The sequence below is a fragment of the Chroicocephalus ridibundus genome, chromosome 1 (genome assembly GCF_963924245.1).
Source record: "Chroicocephalus ridibundus chromosome 1, bChrRid1.1, whole genome shotgun sequence".
Taxonomy (NCBI): domain Eukaryota; kingdom Metazoa; phylum Chordata; class Aves; order Charadriiformes; family Laridae; genus Chroicocephalus; species Chroicocephalus ridibundus.
Window position 1 is genome coordinate 130,010,763 of NC_086284.1, and position 20,794 is coordinate 130,031,556.

The window sequence follows — 20,794 nt, forward strand, 5'->3', positions numbered from 1 at the left end:
CCTGCTTGGATCAGCTGGAGCCTCAGCGGGGACCGAGAAATCGACCCAGCAGCCGGCCAGCAGCAAAACCAGCCCCCCCGGGACGGACACAAAAAAAAAAAACCCACCGTCCATCCCACCCCACCTTCAGCGGGGCGAGCACCGGCCGGGCCCGGGCAAGGGAAACCTCCCCCTTCGAGGGACAGGGGCCCTGCCCGGCCGCCGACCCCGGCCCCGCATTGGGCGGCGCGGCGCTCCCGGCCGGCGGGGGGGCAGCGCTGCGGCGGTGCCCGGCCCCGCTCGCCTTCTTCCTCCCCCCCACCCCTCTTCCTCCTCCTCCTTTGCCTCTGCCTCCTGGCCCCGGCTCGGGTCGTCTTCTCGCCGGCTCCGCTCGTCGCCCCTTCCCCGCTTAAGGTGGCCCCCGCGGGATGCGCGGCGCGCAGGAGCCGGCTGCGGGCGGCCCTGGGCGCTCCCCCCACCCCCCGGCACAGGGTGGCCTTAAATCGGCTCCGCGCCGCGCGTAACCGCATCGCCGGCGCCGTCTGAAGGCGGTCGCCGCCAGCCACCGGCAGCGCCGACGGGCCGGTCCCGGTCCCGGTCCCGGTCCCACCGCGCACGGAGGACACCCCTCCGCCCGGCGGCGGGCGATGCTCCCCCGGCAGCCCCCGGCATCTCCGCCCTGACCGGCGCATCTCGCCAGGTAAGCGGGAACAGCCACCCTCCCCTCCCCGGGCACACCGGGGTTTTGGGGTTGGGGATGTCGGGGGGAGCGCCGGGGATGCAGGGGTGACCTTGCCGTCCACCCCGGGTGCCCAGGGCTTGGCGCGGGGAGGGGTAGGCTGCCCCGCCACCAGCAGCCGGGTCCCCAAACTTCATCCGTGCTCAGCGCCCCAACCGGCTGCGAGCTTCACGGGGAGCCCCTGTCCTTGCACACTCCCCAGGCCCGGGCACCTTCTAGAGGAGCAACATCCCACTCCCAGACTGGAATGTTCCAGCTGTGGGGAGATGCCCCCAGTCCTGGTGCCGGTCCATCCGCGGCCGCAGCACCGGCCGAGTCAGCGCCGCCGGGATCTCCGGCCAGGTTACCCAAACGCGGGTCCCCGGCACCCCGCTGCCCACGGGAGGTTTTACTGGCCCTCTTCGTGACAGGTACCGGGGAAGCTGAAGGCACAGATGGCAGCGGGGTTTGTGCCGGGGTACACGCACCCCCGGCGGGAACAGACCCCCGAGCTGGCATCCCCGTGAGGAGCTCTGGAAAGGTGAACTGGGAGAGGGCAAGAGCAGGAGGGCTGGGATAGGACTCAGCCCTTTTCGCCCCTGCCAAGGGATGCACTTGCTGGTTTTCTGGAGCAGAGTTTGGGGTGGATGTTCCTAGGTGAGTTGGAAAGTACTCTTTTTCACCCTCCTGCTCCTGCCACTCGCCCATCCAGCCCAGGGCCAGGGGAGAGGAGGGGTAGGCTCAGCAGCTAATGCATGAGAGGCGGAAAAAACCTTCAGGTGCTGGAAATCCAGAGAGAAGCAGCTGGTTCCTCCGTAACTCCTTAGGCAAACCGTCCGAGGGGCAATTTCTGTGCACGCTTGGGAGAAGGGGCATTTGGATCAGCGGGGCAGCACCAAGCACCACCGTAGTGAGCAATAATGACAAGCAATTAATACCCGTCCGGCAACTTGAAGCCTGCACAGCTGAGCGAGGCGCAGGGGAGCATGAACAATGCAGCCTCTGCAGGTGCTTTCAGCTCCTTTCCTGAACCCAGAGGAGGCCTCCTTGTGCAAGGCACCTATGTGGAGAGTGTAGCAGGGCACAGCGGCTTCACACACGAGTCTGATCACCCACCTCTGCTCAGGCTTAAATCTTGTCTGGTGCAAAAGGGAAAAATGGATGGTGAGGTTCGTGCCTTGCCAACCCTGGCCCACCAAGCAGCCTCAGAGAGGGCTGGGACCAGGGGCCTGGTGGCAAGTTGGGAGTGAGTGCACAGACACAGCAGGACAGGATCCTCACAGAAGGGAGGCCATCGTTACTCCGAAATGAGGCACCTTGGTAGGAGATGATGGGCAGATCAGTCTCAGGTAATAGAGAGGGTTACAGGGCAGGAGGGGGGCATTGTCCGAGCTGCGTGTGACAGCCTGTCACATCTGTTTGCAGCCAAGTGTGCCGCCAGTCCCCTTCTCTCTGTGCCTTGAAGCAGGATGTGGGGCTGGGATCACTTTCAGTCGGTACCTGCTCCATGATTTCCTGGAAGCTATCTGTTAGCAGGCACGCCTGGGACACAGAGCGTATGTGAGTGCCGGCGGCCAAGCGCACGCTGTGCCGGCCTGGGGTGAGGCCAGGAGCCCAGTGGCCATGATTCCTCCCCTTCCCGCCCTCCCGGGAGCGACTTCAATATCGCTTTCAGCACACTTCAGTCTGCACTGAATTAAGGCCCCGCAGGGCAGTTAATGTACGGAGGCAGATGCGCTGAGCAGCCAACGCGTAGTATTGGGTATTTCAGGAATCGGATGAGATCAAATTAAAGCTCTTGGCGTCTTTGACATTTTCAGTGTAGTAGTAATAATAATAATTACAATAATTGATAAACCATTTAGGCAACCTTGCAATCCCAAAGCAACTCAATCGGCTGACACAGAGCACAGCTGAGATGCAGCCACCTTTAGAGCGATGGGCCTCAGCCTGACTTGCAAGACACTTAGCAGCCACGGGATGGAGAGTAAAGCAGTTGGACTGAGGACACTTTCTCCCATGGCAAAGATTTTTAATAAGGGAGGCTCCCGCACCTTTGGGCTGTTTTACGGTGTCATTTGGGAACACTGTTGCCTAGGGAGCTGTGCAGAGCTATAGAGCAGCTAAATGTATGCAAGCGAGAATATACTTCTACAACGTACAGCCCTTAAATTCACATTCTTTCCATGGTTTGGGGACGTCTTTGTGATTAGTGTCCTCTAATAGTATCTTCCCTGTGGAGTGTGCAAGGTGGTACTGTACAGCTCAAGGCTGTATCTATCTCCCGTATGCCCAGCATCCTTTCTTCTTGCCTGTGAAGCATCAGTAGAGGCGCTTTCTGGCAGGGAACTTCCCTCTGCTTCAGCAGCAGACCAGGAGATGTCCTTAGTGTCTGAGAGCAAAGTGGTACCTAGCAGGCAGCTTGCTGGCAGGAGCCTGGAGTGGATTCACTCCAGCCGTACCCTCGGATGGCTTTTCTCCCCTCTTCCCCAGAGTTACTGCCTGCCCTGCACATCCCCCTGTTTCTCAGAGCCTTCATAGCTCAAACCCCCACTGCCCCTCTCCCTCGGGTGCTGTGCCTGCTGGTGCTGCAGGTACAGTCACCTCTGGCTTCCCACCGGTGCCTCAGGAGGCAATGTTGCCATCCCAGCCGTGAGGAGCTACCCCACAACCCCATCCACCTCCCGGAGCTTCTTCCACGGCCTTTTCTTCCTCCTGCTCTTCAGCACTCCCAGTTGTCTTTCCTATTCCAGCAGGGCAACGTTTGGGAGCAACAGAGAGATCTCCTGATGTATGCTGCGAGCCTTCATGTATAAGCCTACAAGGGATGAGATATTTGATAGGCTCCAAAGATGCCCTTTACTGAGCATGTAAAATTGCTCTGGGAAAGCTCTGCAATTATTCTGCAGGATGTACACAGGAAAGATGATATCTGTCCCCTTCCTCCTTATATTTAATTGTTCCTAATAAAAGAAGCCTAAAAAGGTAGTAATAAGCTAGACTGGAAGTCAGGTCCCACACACCTGGAGGGCCCTGGAGAAGTCTAGAATCGCTCTGCCCTTTTTGCTTCTGGCATTTCTGTCTAATAATAAGCATTATGCTTGTCCACGCCGCTTTCCCATCCCGAGATCTCAAAGTACTCCACATACGTGATTAAGAGCACTCCCTGCCCACATACAGAGCTGTTTGTCAGGATGACTACCCCCACTTTCCAAGGGAGACACTGCAGCTGATAGCGTCAGAGCTGAGACAGCCCCAGATCGTCTGTCTCCCAGACAAGGCCCCTGCATTTCTGAGAAGCACTTGCTGGGAAGCAGCTCAGCCTAACAGGACTGAGATTTAAAACCTACCGGTACCACGAAAGACTAATAAATACAGCACGTGGGTGAGACCTGTGGCTATCGTCGCCCTCCTCTCAGGCACAGGCACGACTGCCTACAGCCAGCTCTTCGAAAGGGACACTGGTCAGAGCCCACCCATTCCTCCAGGTTGGGGCATGTCTTCAAACTACACCCTGACCTGCGACCAGCACACTTACAAAACGTCGGTGCCTCGTCCTTTCATGCTGTTTTAAGCTGTGCGAGCTCATAATTAAGAGCTTGAAGTCTCTTCTAGCTCACTCTCATGTGACATTAGTGCTCCCGACGGTCTTTCCTTAAGAGCTCGAATTTATCTACTTTGCCAACATTCCCAAGTGTTCAATCAACTGCCTTGTTGGCTTCCTCCGCCACACAGTGCGGGGGGCTCTCGGAGATCCTTCTCCCTGAGATAAAAACATTGCACTCTGAAAATTCCTCAGATTTGTAAAATGTGAGCTAAGTTTCCTCGGGAGACACAGCTTCCCAGGGCTGTGACACAGAGCTGGGATCCGCAGCTCCAGCACAGGGACCTTTAGATTTCACTTGCCGTTCGTCCCTCCTCTGAGCAGGTAATCCCACAAATGCTTGATACACATAGAGAGATTTGTTAGGATGGGACCAGTTAGCTCAGGGAGACAAACGAGGAGGGACATCAGGGTGAAAACCAAAGCTATCAGCAATGTGGAACAGGGAGAATGAATGCCTCCCTACATGGCTTTTCTTAGCAGAGGAACTGGATTGTGTTCAGGAAAATGTGAAAGGTAGCAATTTGATGATAAAAGTAAGTATTTTCCCATGCTGTGCGTAGTCACGTATGGAACTCGCTGCTACAAGATGCCGCTGGTGCTGAGCATAGGATTTGGGGAAAAAAGGAGACATTTTGATGGATAGTCAATCATTCATCACTGGACAGGACAGTCCATTTGAAATAGATCTAAATCTTCAGGCTTCAACCTCTCACAATTGTCTAGTGCAGGATTTCTTGTACCTTCTGAAACCCACAACATTGATCAATGTAAGAGACAAAGGACAAAAGGAGACAGACACGCTCGAATGCAGATCACTGGGTTATATTTTCATTTCCATGCAGAAGCAAAAAACTTCTGGTTTCCAGCCTGTGTTTTGACACTTAGCTCTCAAAGGTTTGGCCTTTGTCAGCTGGAGCGGGTTCAGGTTAAGTTCTGATGAGATTTGAGCTGGTCCAGTGGCGCTTCCCCTGCCTATGCTCTTGATTTTCATAGACTGCCAGCATCCTGGCAACTTTCTGTGGTGCTGGGTTATGAATAATGCTGCATTACAAAAGAGAACGGTATTGCCCTATTCTTTAGATGCTACCCCTTGGCAATGAGAGCAAGGGTATTTATTCCCAGTACAGCCAGCCTCTAACCAAGCAAAGTGCTGGGATTACTTGGGAGCTGAACAGGGTTAGCAGTCAGACAATCTCGGCTCTGGATAAAAGATTTTAGAGCAGCAATGTTGTCTCGTTCTCTAAGTTCACAGTGGGTTTGTGTGTGGGAGTACAGGGCACATGGGAACTGCGTTTTGCTAGCGAAGCAGGATTGCTCCTAGGCAGCCCTTGTGTGGGAGAACTTGGAGAAAAAGCCAAGGACCAGGCGGGCAGCAGTAGCTTGCAGGCCCTGCTTCCCCTGAGGTGATGCTCCCCGTGTGGTGTCGCAGGGCAGCCTGGCTCCTGAAGACACTGTCTCTGAGGGCAGGGGTAGAGATGCAGCTTTAGCAAGGCTCTCTGTGTCTGACAGAAGTCTCCCAGTACAGAATCACAGAATCACAGAATCACAGTACCCCTTGCTAGAAACAGCACAGTTGATCCTTGCCTGGCAGGAGCAGGGGTTGCTGGCTCCTTTCCCTCTTTGTGTCCCAGTCGTTAAAAGTAGGATAGTTAATATTCATCTCACCCTGAGCCTTCCTCATTCCAAAACCATGCTAAAAAACGGCTGTAAGGGGATATTTCTCCAACGACTGGCAGATTGAATTTACTATTATGGTTATGACCATAGCTACAGGTCAGGCAACAGTGCTAGGCTCCCTGAAAGCCCTGGCTGTGACCACAGCAATAGGACTGCCGTTCATCGGGGCAAAACTGCACAAAGTGCCACCTCAGAGGCCAGTGCTGGGCAAGCCCGGGTGGCAGCAAGGGACCTTCTCCTCTCTGCATTTCTGGGGTGCCTTCCTTAATGCTAGGTGGTCCAGCCTAGCGTGTTCATTTGGTCCTGCCTCCCATCCACTTTCTCCCGCGCGGATTGCCAGAGTGATCTTAGCTTTCTCCCTCCTGATACCCCATCCATCCTCTGGATCCTTCCCTCCCACGGCCCTTCCCCCAGCCCAGACCCACACAAAGGTGAAAAGGAAGGAGGCGCCGATGACTTCCCTGTATCTGCCAGCTTCCCTCTCCACCTCTGACGTGAATGAGGCCCTTCATGTGCTCCTCTTGAGCAAACACAGATGCTTTTGTTTTATGGGCTGGTGGGACGGGATGGAATTAATAAATCAGAGCGCCAGTGCTGTGCTGCCACATTCCTGCAATTTTAAGGCAAGATCACACAGAAAAAAAGGCAGAAGCAAAATAGGCAATCTCTTCAGAGAGAGCTCAGATGCTTTGACTGTGCCTCCTGCTTGCTGTCCCATTTGGTCTCCTGCTCCCTTGCCCTTGTTCATTCCTCCTCTCCTTTCTCCCGCTCTCCCATCCCCATTAACCTCAGCCCTTCTCCTGTTCCCTCTCGTTTCCTCAGGAACCAGTTTCAGTCACATCTTAATATCTCACCCACACCCATTTTTCTTCCCTCACCTTCCTTTTGCCTGCGCATCCCTTACCCCCACCCCACACTAAGGTCTGCCCAAGGCTTGTGCGTTCAGGTATGAAGTTCAATGTCCCTTGTGCAAGCCCAAGAGCCAGGAATGCCTCAGCTCTTACACTGTGGACCAAAATGTCTCCTTTTATACCCGCTTCCTCCTCCCTGACTCAGTTTCTCCTCATAAGGAGGATGGGGCTGCCTGAGTGGTTCAATGAATGATTCTGGGAATAAAAAACCACCAAGTTCTCCTCTCAGACATAGTCTTTAACAGTGTTCCTGTGAGCGAAATTAGATCCTGCCCCAGAACTGGCAGGCCCTCTTTCTCCTTGAAGGATAACCAGAAATACTTTGCCAGGCTTTGCCTAAAATTAATTCTTTTGAGACAGATAACAAGGTTTTAACATCTCTACTTGGCTACCAATTAGGTGGTAAGGGGCTAGGAGAAAATTTTTTCTCTCACCTATAATTAGCTAACTGTGTGCCGGGCTTCAGGAGGGCAATGCAAACCGCGTGGTTCGTGTAAGCTACTGTCAAGGGGCTGAGACACTTTTTATTCACCGCAAGGGTTGTTTTTTTCTCTAATGAGCTTAGGCACTTGAAAGTCATTTCCCCAGAGTGCTCATACATTGTTGTGCTTATCTTACCTGTGGGGGAACTGAGGCACTGAAGCAGGTGAAATGATTTGCCGGGATCCACGTACTTACGCATAGTTGAAGCCAGAAAAAGAACCAAGAAATCTTGTTTCACAGTTGAGTGCTTTATCCTCTGGCCTCGGAGGAGGCCAGCAAAGACCTTTATCTTGTTTAGATGAGTGGATAGCCATTTCAAGAGGACGCTGGGGCAAGGGTATCTTTCTGTACTAATACATGTCTTAATGAGTCCTGTTGCTAAGCGGCTTCAGTGATAGATCATGCATCTTCTTCACTAAGAATTGAAATAATTTTTTAATCATTAAAGCTAATATAGAATCCTCAGAAAGGTCCAAATCTCACAGCAGGGACTCAAATTAGCCAGCAAACAGAAACCAAATCTTGATTATCCCTGCGCACCTCTACAAAGCCCACAGGCAACATCTGCTGAAGTCAAACAGGAGCTTGGCTGAGCTGGATCTCAGGGCTGGGCAGGGCAGTCAGAGGCAAGCTGGCAAATCCTACTGCTCCAAGGTACACAGCAAGTTTCTTTTCTCCCTCAGTCGTGTGCCAGCTCCTCATCTCTATGGAGCAATAGAGGAAAGGAGGTAGGGGCATTAACCCCCCGACGCCAGGTAGCTGAGGTATCCCCTGGCAGATCTTTAGAAAGGACAAATTATTTGCATTTTGGCAAGTGCTATCAAGTGGCAGATATCAGCCTGGCCAGCATTTCTGCCCCACCCAATTTTTTTTTTCCCCTTGGAACTGCCTCCTTCATCCTACTTCCATCAACTTCTTGCAGCCTCTGTTTTGTCAACAACTAGGTGTTTCAGGTGTCCTCTCCAATCCAGCTCCCTATGCTGCCTTCATTCACACATCTCCCCTCCACTGTGGGATACCAGCACCTCTTGCACTGGAGCAGCCCATAGCCTTTTCCATAGATCCTCCAGTAATCCCAGTGCTTTTCCCATTCTGGTTAGCAACTATTGTGTTGTTTCCTATTTTCCTCCAACCTACAGTGCTCAGCAGCATGTTATCAAATGGTAACAGGACTTTCTCTACGGCAGAAGTGATGTGTCTAACTTCCATGTTAGAACAGGACTCTTGGAGCATTGAGGAAACCACAACATATCTCTTATCACTTGATATGCATCAGCAGCTCCATTACAAGGGAAGGCACAGGACACTGCTAAGCACTTCGCTGAGATCATCAATGCTGACCTCTATGCTAAGAAGACTTTTGTGGGTGAATATAGTTTACCCCAAAGGATCTTTGGGAAAGGATAATTAAAAATTGCTCCTACCACCTCCAAGAGCACACGGTGCGTGGTGCTTCCTTCTCTTGTCACTTTCTTGAGAGCAAATCTGGTACTGTTCATGTATCATGACCAGTCTCCCCACTTGCACTCCCAGTCACAACATTAGCCTGCTAGACAAATTCTGCACACTTCATCCCACATAATAGCCTCTTCTGGAGGTGCTGCAGAGGACCCCCATGGCTCTCCTGTCAACACCTACTGCCATTCAGCGGTAGATAAGCTGCCATCAGCAAGTTTTGTTCATAGTGCAGCAAGTCCTGTAGCTGTTAAACACTGGTGCAAAATAGTCACTAGGCACGATTTCTGCTCTTTTGTATTCCCGTCTGCATCACACTTACCAGACAGATAAAATCTGATACTAGATACTTATCTCCTAACCCTAACATGGGTTGTGACCTGAGCATCAGGACAAAGACAAATGGCCTAAAGAACAGTTACAGCAGCAGAACCAGGAGGCCAGTTCCTTCTTCCTCCCCAAGAGGTTTTGGGATGTTTCCCCTGCCTAGGAACTGTTGCTGACCCTTCAGGGGTATTTTTGGCAGAGCTGGTAAGGGATGGAAGTAGGCACATTCTAGGCACCTTCACGTGTGCATGTGGGAAGCTGGGAATGCCTCACCTGGCTTGTTGACCTACACAAATGTCCTCACAGAGAACTGCTTTTGGCCTCACCCCGCTGTAGCTCAGAAACACCAAGGTACCCGTCACACGGAGGACACCCTTAGAAGACAACTGTTGATGTTGATTCCCCATCACACCAGGCACCAGCCAGAGATGCAGGGTGTGTGGACGATTGCAGGGGCCTGGGGAGGAAGTGCGTGGGGACAACCTTAGTAACATCATCTGAAGGTTAGCCCAATTTGGGCAACACCCAGCATCCCTCAGCCGGGAGAGAGTTAATAAGTTGAAGAAGGAGACTTTACTGCAGAAAGAGAGAAAAGATTGTTCATCGGTCACATAATGTACAGAATCTGGTTAAGGACAAAGACTCTGAAAAGCAACCAGAAGTATGCTCCGGGGGCAGGAATTCGTTGTCCAGCAAGGACAAATCAGAACCCCTGTTTTAAGGCATTCCTGAGTTTCTAGAGATCCAGTTTCTAGTTTTGCAGCTGCCACTTTTACCAGTGTTCTTGCCTGTGGGGAGACTGACACAATGCTCAGAAAGCTTTTTGATAACTAGAGGGTGCTTTCCTCCCTCCAGCACAAGGAGAGAGACAGATTCACCCCCAGAATCAGGACAGATTCAGGTCCATCTCTAAGATTTACAGGAGCAGAACATTTCTTGTTTCAACAAGACGGCTCTTTGTCTGTTTCAGGTCAACCTATCTGCCTTTGAAGTGAGCTCAAAGGGCTCTCAAAGTGTGGAGAAGGATTCAAAAAAAGCCTAGTTCATCTCTCTTTCCAACCAGATGTACCTGGCCCTCAGTTATTCTGCCCAAGGCCAACTGGCAGCCCATCTGCACTCCCCAGCAGCCCTGAGTGCAGAGATGTAAGAGCTGGAGAGAGGTATCTCCCAGTATTTTCTTGCTGGTATTTCTGCAAAGATCACACTCCAAGCTCAAGGGACGGACAGAACAGGCAACTTATCGGCTTGGAGGGTAGCACCAACCCCTTATTGCATCCAGGTCAGGAGCAGCCTGAAGCACCCAACTTCACAGATAAGCCCAGGAGTACAATGCAGCATAGGCTGACCTCCCTCCCAAGAGAAGGTTTGTTGGAGTGGGAGACGGACCTGGAGTAACGATGGAGTCTCAATATGAGTATGATCGTTCTCCCTTTATTCAAGTTTTCGCAGAGTATATATAGACAGGCAATAAGAGCACGCGCTAGCGGCAGCTATATGATTGGCTTACAGTCTCTGTTCACGCGCTGTCCATGCAGTTCATTCACAGATCAGGTTGGTTACAAGAATTCACATAGTAAATTGCTTAGTCATTAGCACAACATGTTTTCTACCTTCTCAGTTCCCGTTTTTCCCATGTACTGATTCCATCTTCTACCACCTGTTTTGCTCTTAATCTAATCTCTCATAGTAGGGAGGCTGGCTCACGTGACCATTTTCTCTCAGACACAATCCTACAAAGGTTTATTAGACACGACGTGCAAAGACCACTTTCAGCCCAGGTTACTTTCATTTGCCATGAAGGAGCAAAGCAGAGTGCAGTCCCTATACAAGCAAGTCCCATGCACTTGAAAAGAGAGAGCAGAGTTTGTTTCTCGTGCTGTGAGCTCGTCTGCCCTCAATTTCCTCGCAGCCTTCCTTACCTTCCCAACAGAAAAGCCTCTTCCATTTTAACAGTGCAAGACTAGGAAAAACAGAAGCAAAACCTACACCTTTTCTTTCCAGTAGGACTGGATTGTTGTCAGAAAGGGGCATTTGGCTTTTGCTGCTCCTCAGCTCCATCATCAGTTTGCCAAAATGCATCCACTGCTTGCTTTTTCTAGAAAGAAAAACTTCTTTTTGTCATGATGTAGCATTATCTTCTGCCAGTGCCTAAGTTAGATATTTCGCGTATTGTGCTGACTGCTCCCCTGGCATTCCCTGAAGGTGGGAATCCCACTTGATCTCAGATCTCAGATGCCCTGGCACCTAATTTGGATGTGGGCTGCCTGTCGTCTGGAGTTAACATCTTCCCTGTTAGGACAGGGAAGGACAGCAGGACAGCCTCCGCAGGATGCTGGCCATCACCTTCCTGGCCCTTCTTGCCTTCGCTCTCTTCTTCCCCTTTCATTTCACATGCAGAGAGCAGGAGAATAAACACTGTAGTCTTCTGACTTTCTAATTTTCATTCTGGCGTTTCTTTTAAGCAAGCCCAAGCTGTAGGATCAGTTGTGGCATTTAAGGTACAAATCGAGCAGCGGACCGTAACGTATATCTATTGCAAAAGACAATTCTCTAGGTGCCACTTTATTTCTCCATTCTACGTTTGTTTTTACAAGAGTCTGCATGACACTTGGATGCCACACAGCAAGTGGCGAATCTAATGAGTGCTGATGATTTATTCGGAGGAAGAAATCAGAATTAGCATTTTGGACCGTCTCAACTAGTTATAGAGCGAGCGCGTTTCACACAGCTGAGAGAGCTGCAACTTAAGGAGACCAAAGTGGTGTTTCTCCTCTTTCCGCTTCTCACTTAACCAACGCCTGCATGATGTGGTGGCAACTCATCAGTGCCGGCTGGTGTCCGCTCTGTGTTAATCTATGGAGCAGCCACTCACGAAAACCTTCTGCCCAAATTTTCTGTTTGCATGATGTTTCTATTGATCACGTAGTTCAGCCAGCATTCCCAAATAAAATCTCTGGGGGACTGTTGTCCATACACCGCACACATCCTCTCCCCACAGTTGTTTCCCTGCAATAAGGGGTCTGGACTGATTCTTCAGGGAGCCAGCACACACATGTAACCATTAAAATGGCAGTATTTCCATGGGTTTTGGGAAGGCAGTAGACATCTTTAGCTATGTCTGTGTTTTAAATGGCATAATTGCTGTTCCACTCATTTGCAGTGTGATTTCAGCCAGAGCAGCTTCTCCTTCGGTTTCTTTTGCCCTCCCTAGGAGTAACTGGGAAGTCCAGCAGGGAAGAGCATTTCGACATTGCCTTTGAAAGCAGGAGGAAAACAAGCTGTCTAAATCAATCGAGAGTGTGCATTAGTGATAGTATGTTCCTCTGGAGGTCTGCATTTGATGTCATATTGACACATAGCTAAGATCAAAGCCTGTCTCTGCATCCTGGCTGCTACCAGAGGAACAGCATTGGCCTTTGGGCCCCATATCTTTACAAGGAGCTTGTGATCAACGTGATTTTTTTTTTTTCCCCCTAAACAAGCACCTGTGAAGTGTAATTATCCATCAAATAATGCCTAATGCCTTTTTCTCTGAAAAAGTAATTCCTCTCCATCTTTGAAAATGTTCTGGAAGCAAATACTATGGGTTTTTCCTTTCTGCTTTTGTAAGAAACCTGCAAAATGACAGCTCCCACTCCCGCTGAACAGGCATCAGCTGTTAACTCAGTAGGGAAAGCTCTGGATGAAATGTACAGATACTTTGGAACAATCCGGTATTGTTTTTGCTTCCTTAGAATTATTTTACCTCCTCGGAAAAAAAGAAAGCTTTTTTTTTTTTGGATAATGCAGATATTGGGCTGATTCACGCTGATATGTTTGGAATGATTATTCTGTAATAGTCATCAGCACCTAAAAAGGACCTCGGTTCTGCCAGAGCTCGGCAGCAGGGGAGAGAAGTCGACGTTTGAATAAGCCCCCGACTTCCCTTTCAAGAGAGGATAATTCCAAGCGGAGAGGTCTCTCAGGAGAGAGCTGGCTTTCTCAGGAGACATCTGGTACCTCCTGCTTCTGTTTGGGCCTGAGCTGCCAATCTTCTTCTGGGTATTTCTGGCACCCCTGGATTATGGCTCTGCAGTGCAGATGCAGAGAAATTGGGACGGGGCGGAGGGCTGTGTCCCTCTGAGTCACAGCCCACCCTCGCCAAACCTCAGGGGAACAGGAGGGCGGTGACAGGTCGCATGGGTCGATCACGAAGGACGTTTGGGTCTGGGCTGACTAAAAATAGCCTGGTTTAGACCTCCTTTTGCAGGCTCCGGAAGGCTTCCTGCATAGCTGGGCTTTGCAGCCAAGTTCAAGGTCTAGTCTATATCTGAACTGGGTTATCTGTGTTCCTGCTGATAGCCCAGATAGTGCCTGGATACCCTTGATCTACCTGGGGATAGCAGGCTGAGCCACGCGCTGTCTCAAAAGTATTGGCTCCCGCGGGACCTAGCCAGCAGATTTAATTAGCTTCGTCAACGTTTCTTTTTTGTTTTCTGTTGGGGTTTTTTTGCCTTTTTTTTTGCCTTTTTTTTAACTGGGGAACAAAGCCCTGTATAAAGCATCCCCCTCCCCCGCTCCGAGCTGCTCAGGCACGAGCCACACGCCTGGGATAAGGATGCTCTCGGGAAAGGCGCCGTGCCGAGCTGTTTACGGACGAAGGTTGGAGGAAGATGCTTGACTTGGGTTCATGCGGGCGGTGGAGGGACGTGGGGGGATGCACGGCGCATTCCCCAAGGACAAGCCTGGTTTCTGAGCTGAAGTAACTGCAGTCCCATATGGCAAAGGGATTGGAGCTGGCAGGGAGAGGATGAAGCCTTTCTTTACATCTGAGGAAGAAGCGTGGGGGCTTGGGAAGGGCGGCTGTTTCACTGGGAGTGACTCACTTCCCAGGGAAGTTGTGTCCGCAGGAGCCCGCGCACCGAGTGACAAAGTGTGGATGGGGCTGAACCTTGAAACCCCACAGCTGCTGGTAGCTCCACTCTTCCTGCCTTGGGGAAGGACCTGGCCGTCCTTCCCCATATTGTTTTATTATTTGTAGTTCTCTGGGTTTTGTTTCTCCAGGGGGCTCACTTAATTTTGCCCCAGCCTCTGTTCCCACAAGTGGCAGGGAGATACCCATCTCATTCAGATGGCTGGTGGGCGTCACTTGCCTGGAGCCATTCAGGAGGTCTTCAGCAGAGGGACAATTAAAATCCCCAGCAGAAGAGCACCCTTCCACCTCCAGAGAGGACCACAGTGGCCTGCATTGCCTCTGCTACTGGGAGGTCAAGATCCCAGTTCTGGGTTGAGGAAAGAGCTTTTCCCTTCCCTGTTCCATCATTAATATTTACCTTCCTAGAAAAAAAGCCTCGTCCTATTTTTTTTTTCTCCTCTGCTTTTCAGGCACCCAGTTCCATCAGAGTTTAGGGGAGAAATTGCTGCTTATTGAGCAGAAAACCAAATCTCCCTTTTCCCCTTCTGTTTCCCACCCCCACAAGGAATGCAGCTGGATGTGAACCCTCAGGCACTGTCCTTCAGATCTAGCCTGTCCTTTCTGTCCTACATCCACGCCGTTCCTGCAGACCTGTCTCGGGGTCAGAGGAGTTCCGCTGCCGAGAAACGTCCTGTTGTGGCTGTGTTTGCACAGTAATTACCCCTGCTTATCCCAGCACAGTAACCCGTTCCACCCACTTCTGTGGTTCCTTGCATCTGTCCTCCCACTTTATTGTGCACATCTCGAACAGGCAGGAGACTGCCTGGTGAGGGGAAGCGCTGCGGCATCTCGGCGTGTCTCAGTTTTAAACAGTACTGGAGTTTCGGCTGAAGGCTCTGATGGGCCCGGGGGAATGTGGGGAGAGGGGACAGCGGCTTCCTCTGGATTTCAGCAAAGCAGAGACAGAGCCGTTGCTGATCACCACAAATACCGGCGCTGCCATGAATTATGCATTCCTTGTTTAAAGAGAGGTCGCTCTCATCAATAATTGAAAGCTCCCTGCTCTGCCTTCAGCATCACATCTCCCACACCGGGAGTTAGGGAACTCATGAAATCTGCATGGACTTCCTCAAGGTGGCTAGGGGCTAGGGGAGAAAGGCAGCAAAACGCAGGCAAAACAAACCAAAAACCCTGCTGACAGTTTTGGTGTGTGAAATTAAGAGTCGTCTGAACCTGCTGGCAGCTCTGCTCCAGTTCTGCTCCTCACACCCCTCTCTCCTCCCCTCTCCGCACCTCTCTCCTCCCGGGTACACGCAGAATGGTAGGCTTGCAAACAGGGTACAAACCAAGATTAGGGGCCATTTCTTGAAGCTTTTGTCTCCATTAGCTGAAACTAGTTTGCTTTGGGTGCTTGCCTAGAAAAGTCTCTACAGCGGGTGGCGGGATGTTCCCGGGAGACAGTTTGAACTGTGAAATTTGTCCCTCTGGGAAGATAAATGATCTTTAGAGTCTGTGTCTCAGACTACAGACATACAGTCCTGGGGCTGGGGTTGCTCCAGCATTCAGGGTCTCGTAAGCCTGGCTCGGACAGGCTGGCTGCCCTGAACCAGAGGCTGCAAAATCACCTCTCTTGCAGAGCAAACTTTTGGAAAGGTGTGGTTCTCACGCTGAATCAGGCAGGTGGTGGGCAGAACTGAAACCTCACAAGAGAACTGCTAAAGCCCGTGTGATCCTGACTGTTTCTGAGTTATCAAAAAGGACGTAAATTGAGCAGCTTTTCGACAGGCCTATAGGAAAATCGCAGGCATCTGAACTCACACGTCAGCCCTCTAAACCCCGGTCTGCTGGGCCTCTCCCTAACTTTCACCTTTCTCTACCATTCACCCAAGGTGTCCTTTCAAACTACTCTGCAACTCAGGGAGAAAGTCACAACCTTTTAAAGTTGTATCTGAAGAGGGAGGCTGCCTGGGTTGTTCTCCAGCCTGGGAATCCTTATCCCTCTCCCAACATCTGAGCTGCCTTGCCTGTAGCAAATTGTACCCTGTGTTGGTAATTAGTCAACAGCAGATGAAGGGATCGGTCATACAAGATGCTCTGAGCCTCAGCCAGATCTTGCTTCTCTTCACCATCAGTTTGGGGCATCCAGGATGGGGCTGGGCTCTGCCCCCTGTGTGCTTCTCTTGTTCTCTTCTCCTGAATCCTTTCAGATTAATGCTCTCTGCAGCAGCACACGAGCTTAAACGGAGATGGGATGCTGTTGTGTCCCGGGAATTGAGAAGTCTGACAAAGCAGCATGAAGTGAGAGTAGTACGAGAAACATTTTGTCCCTATCATACTCAGCTTTGTGCTCTGTGTGTGTGTGTTTGTTTATTTTTTAACGGAGAACAGAAGATTGATGGATGAAATTAAGGAGAGGGATGTGTAATTGGAAAACAGCTCAAGAAGGCTACAGGCAGCATATTGAAGGCATCCATCAAACATCCAGCTAATGTTGTTAAGGGTGTGTAACACAAACAGGGGCTGCAGGAGACACTAGGAAAAAAAGAAAAGGGAAGACAAAGGGGAATAGGCAGGACAGGGGAAACAGCAAGGGAGGAGAAGAGCCAGCAAAAGAGTACAATCAATAATATTTGTATTGCAATCGCATCCAAAGGCTCCTGTTGGGATCAGTGCGGGACTGTACAAGCACATTAAGAGACAGTCCCTGCCCTCTACAGTTTAAACCCAGGAATTACGGGATGATCGCTGGAGGTGGGTTTAGATGATCACAAAATTTTCTTCTGATCTTGAATCTCATTTAATAGGATCTGCTCTGAATGGGTTTAAAGGCAGAAGGAAGGTAGCTGGTTGTGCCAAGAATACACACAGCAATGCCTGCCAGCCAGGCATGCAATTAATCTGAGCCACTTAGGGGACTTTGTTTTTAATTATAAAAAGTAGGTAAAACTATGTGCAGTAAACCTCCATAAGCCCCACTGGGGCCATCATCAGGCTACCCAGAGGCACTGACACGTGACTGGGTTTTGATGCTGTGTTTTCAAAAGGATGGTCTGATGCTTTAATGGACCACTTTGTGGCAAATATTCCATGCGGGGTGCACATTAAGAAAATGCAAAGGGCCTTTGTGTGGGGAAGGAGAGAAGATGAATGCTAAAATTATTAGTAGGCCAGGGGATTCCTCTAATCCTGGAAACAGGGAAGAAGAGAGCGTCTTGAGGACTGAGAAAAGGCAGGTGAAAGATGTAAAGGAACAGAGAAGAGCACGAGCATGGCGGATGCAGGGGGCGGCAGTGGGAGAGAGAAGGTAAGGTTTTAAAGAGAAAATAAAGTATTCCATTCTGAAAATGGGGTAAAAGTCAGACATCTCTGTAAGGTTCAAAAGTGACCTGGTGCTTTATGGAGAGTTTAACTCATTCAGCATTGCATGCTTTGGCAAAGCAATAGAGAGAGGGTGCATGTAGAAATAAATAAGCAAGGAGCACCAGGGGAGTTGCACACACAGACAGCATCTCTGCTTGTTAGCGGTGTTTGGGAAGCACGAACAGGGCTGGCTGTGAGGAGGAGGAGGAGAAAGAACTAGAAAGGGAATTTGTTAAAGCTCTTCTAACTCTGATCCACTCTCCTGCGTGCTCTCTTGGTAACACAGCTGCAACCGCCGCCTCCTCTTCTCCTTTCCTCCAGAAGCGACCCGAGTTTGCAGCAGTGGCAGGCCCGCTGCATAGAAACTGTGCCTGTGTAATTAAGGGCTTTTATTAAAGGGAAAAAAACACTGGCTGCCTGGCTCTAGTGCTAGTAGTTGCAAGCATACGAGAGGAAGCAAGAAGCTGTGATGATCCCAAGCCTGGGCCTAGGTGGACCTAGTGTCTGCTGCCACTACAAGTCAGCACGGAGCCCTCCTTGGATTTCTTTGGTGGCTTTTTCTGTTCTTGTGGCCCCAGGTGATGGGAAGCTTTGCTCTGTGTTTCTACACTGGTAAGGGAAAGGATTTCCTGGCGGGAAAGCAGCCCCCGCTGTGGGTAACACCATCCTGCCCTGTGTCTAGCCAAGATCTCTGGCTTACGAAACACCTATGCTTTTGGCACTAAAACTTGAAGAAGATTCTTGTACCTGCCCTGGACCCGGCCATCAGAAAGCAATGAAGTTATGCAGAGCCAGCATGTTTGCTGTACAAGGCTCCTGCTGGCATCACCAAAAGAATGCCATGTGCCCCAGGCCACACAAGTTCCTTGGCCCACTTCTTCATCCATTTTTCCATTGCTTGAAAGTAGATGAATGGCCACCATGGTGTTCCTTGAGTAAGGGGGCTAGAAGCATTAGAGATTACAACCACAAATGGTTGGTTTGGGGAGCAATGGAGATAGGTTCCCTAGAGGGACTGCTCCAGCATGGTACTTTTAGTGTCTAGCACAGAATGAGCTCATGTTGCAGCAATTTCCTTAATAGGGCTCGTGAGTATCTACTTGCCTGCCAGAAGACTTGCTGAGACATGCTAGCCTTCAGTCAGATTTTGCTGATATGGGTTTGATAGTTATTGAGAGTAGGGCACTGAGGAGCCCTGCGATCGCATAATCCTTGTTTTGTCAGGAGACCAAGGTAAAATGTCAAGGGAAAAAATTAAAGGCAGCTCCCAAGAAGGTCCCAGAGGATTAATTTAGCATAGCATCCCCTGACACCTTCCAGGAGTACCATGTGGCTGCTGTCACTGCAAAGCAGAGCCCGTTCGGACCGGCAGTCGTGTTTCTTCTCACATGATTCTTTAAGGCTGAAGCAGGGCAATTCTTCCCCTTTGCACAGGTGAGGAGCTGTCGGGCCCAAATCTGGGGCAAGGAGCTTCCTTTGCGCTCAACGTGCCTATGTCCCTTTGAGGACCTTTGTTTTAGAGGAATGGCCTTCAGTACATCTAGGAAATCCCTGGCAGTGTAGGAATGTAGAGCCAACGAGTTTGAACCTCCTTTCCATCCTCTGTATCAGGGTGATGCCATCATCCTCTTTCCTCAAATTGCTTTCAGCCTAGGAGAGCAAGAGAGCCCGGTGGGGCTGTGCCGTTCAGCAGTTCTCCAGTTTCTGGGATGTGTGACTGTAGTTTCCCAACAGAAATCTCTCTGCAGGAGGCTTATGAAAGTTTTATGCTCTTTTTAGCCTCCTAGCGAGCATCGCTGTGGTAGCAAGGAAGTCCACCAGCAGAAATATTTGGCATCAGAAGGGTAATCCCAGAGGAAACAGATTACAGATGTTACCAGAAGGGAGAGGGGGATAAAATCCAGCTATCAGGTATCAGGCAACCTGCTTGGAGTGATAGCAGAAAGACCTCAGATGGTAACAAGAAACTTTGCTTGGTACCATTCAGTGTTTCTGTGGGCTGCTGTTCTGCAGCAGCAGAAGTGGATATCTCTCTCTGGAGCACTGCTTTTGTTGCTGGTGTGTAATAACACTATCAGGAGACTTTGTACCCAGAGAGGGACCAAAGCAGAAGGTAGAAGCTGGAGGAAAATGTTCCTGACTGACAGTCTGCCGGAGCCACACCGAAGGCAGCACATGCACTAGACAAGCCCATTTGATGTTGGACTTCCAGAAGTTGTCTCTGGGATGTCATGCTCATATGAGTTACTGCGCACAAGCTGTTAAGGGTCTCTCAAACAGGTGAGTCAGGAAAGGGATCTCATCACACCATGGCTTTACACAGGGCTGAGTTATGTCCCTGGACAAGCAGTCTGCAATAGGTGTCCAAATACTTTGGTCTGTATTTTCCAAACTGATCATTACTGTTGGCTACTTTGTTGAAGGCATGGCTACCTTGAGAAGACAAGGATCTGATTTCCAGACAGACTGATTGCTCATTATTCATATTAACTAGTGGGAGCTGAAGGTGCTCAACAATTACAAAAAATCAAGCACAGGACTACTGTAGCTTCGACCATCTGTAAATAAGCCACCCCCTGTTATTGATTATTCCTGATACTTTTTCCCTTTATTTTTCTTTATTTTCTTTTAGTTCCTCTCACCTTATAGAAGGAGTTTCAAAACTAAACATTAAGTGTTGCAATTCTCAGTTCTCACGATCACGTACATTATAGAAATGCTAAGAAAGAAATTAAAGTCTTCTGAAGTCTGTGATTTAAACTAAATGCTGCAGTGGCCAAACACTGCAAGCCAGGAGTAGAAAGGGATGTGGAATAATTAAACTTTCAGCAGGCATCACCAGCAGCGTGGAATGACTGAGGCAGGGATTTCGTGGAAAACTTAGTAGGCATGCAATCATTGATTGCTTCAATGCACCTGCATAAGCAGGATGGAATTAAAACTGCAGGAATGAAAGAGATGCTGGCTATCTTGAGGATCCATGACATTTTCTGTTTTGTCCACTTGCATAAGCAGGAACACGAATCTCGCACAGAGTTTTAAAAAATTGTACAAAAAGAAGCAAATTAAATGATCGCTACAAAGCTCAGCAATAAATACCAGCCCCAGAGAGGGGGCAAGTAACAGTCCTCTCTGGCTTCAGAATCAGCAACATGAATGACCCCAAGTCAAGGATAGTGGGTTCATCATGGGGCAGTTCTTTATAGCAACATAAATAGATAAAAGCTGCTATTCAATAGCACAGGAATTGGCCAGGGCAACTGGATAATGGTTCAGGCCTGCAACGTTAATGGGGCTCCTCGTAAACTTATACTTAGAGAAACACTTTGCTGGTTTGGTGCCCAACATTTATCATGCCTCCCTCCAAGCAAGACAAACTCAGT

General features: G+C 50.1%; 1 protein-coding gene across 2 annotated transcripts in view; it reads left to right on the forward strand.

Annotated features, from left to right (window-relative positions):
• Positions 1-362: 362 nt before the first annotated feature.
• The window catches only part of LOC134523069 (galactosylgalactosylxylosylprotein 3-beta-glucuronosyltransferase 1-like), a 30,974-nt gene continuing 10,542 nt past the window's right edge, over positions 363-20,794 (forward strand). Inside the window, exon 1 of one of the 2 annotated variants that reach the window (XM_063351508.1) lies at positions 363-679. The gene's annotated coding sequence lies outside the window, so the exon portion shown is untranslated. The remainder of the gene's footprint in view (positions 680-20,794) is intronic. The other variant, XM_063351499.1, reaches the window with a different exon arrangement.